Genomic DNA, 1,008 nt, shown 5'->3' on the forward strand with positions numbered 1-1,008 from the left:
TAACTTCTATCTACAGAAATAAATATATGAAAAAATGTTCAACGTCATTGATCATTTTAGAAAAACAAATTAAAGCAACACTGAGATTCCATCTTACCCCAGAAAAAAAAGTGGCTGTCATGAAGAAATTAACCTTGGGGCCAGGGAGATAGCTCAGTAGAATAAGCTCTTGCCTGGCAAGCACAAGGGCCTGAGTTCAATCCCTGGTTCTGCCAAAAGAAAAAAGAAAGAAAGAAAAAGTTAACCAATAATAAATGTTGGAGGTACTGTGGGGAGAAAGGAACCCTTCTCCACTGTTGCTGGGAATGTAAACTGGTACAGCTTCTATGAAAATCAGTGTGGATATTCCACAAAAGATATGATTAGAGTCCCCATTTAGCCCAGCTATTCTCCTCATGGATATTTTTCCACAAGAACTGAGAACATCACATTATAGCAATATATATGCACCCATGTTTATAGCATCACAGTTTATCATAGTTAAATCTTCGAACCAACCTAAATGCCCATCAATTGAGAAATGTATAAAAAAGATGTGGTATTTTTATGGAATGGAGTATTACTCAGCTATAAAAAAGATAAACTCAAGGCTTTTATACATAAATGGGTGCTCACTTTGGCAGCACATATACTAAGAAGTTGTAACTATACAGAGAAGATTAGCATGGCCCCTACACAAGAATGACACACAAATTTGTGAAGCATTCCATATTTTTAAGTCACATTGAACCCCACACTGCAGGAGCTTTGTTGAGCCTACCCTGCCCTCCCACTATCCTGAGGACCTGCACTCTGCCCACCTATCACTGTGGCAGTCAGAGAGAATATTTTGGGGCTTTAAAAATGATAAAATGAGAGACCCTGTCCTAGCCCAGGTCCGGTGAGTGTGCGGAGAGTTTCCTGCTACCATGCGCCGGCGGGACCAGTCCCAGCCCAGGCACAGCGTGGGCCGGACCCTCTCCCAGCCCCTCGGGCCGCCCCCCACCACTCCGCAGTGCCTCCCCCACC

General features: G+C 43.2%; 1 non-coding gene across 1 annotated transcript; it reads left to right on the plus strand.

Annotated features, from left to right (window-relative positions):
• The first annotated feature begins 607 nt into the window (after positions 1-607).
• On the plus strand, positions 608-716 carry LOC111817216. Its single transcript, XR_002821463.1, has one exon. It is a non-coding gene; the product is annotated as a U6 spliceosomal RNA (small nuclear RNA).
• The last annotated feature ends 292 nt before the right edge of the window (positions 717-1,008 follow it).

Source organism: Octodon degus, unplaced genomic scaffold, assembly GCF_000260255.1.
Source record: "Octodon degus isolate 3935 unplaced genomic scaffold, OctDeg1.0 scaffold00051, whole genome shotgun sequence".
Classification (NCBI taxonomy): Eukaryota; Metazoa; Chordata; class Mammalia; order Rodentia; family Octodontidae; genus Octodon; species Octodon degus.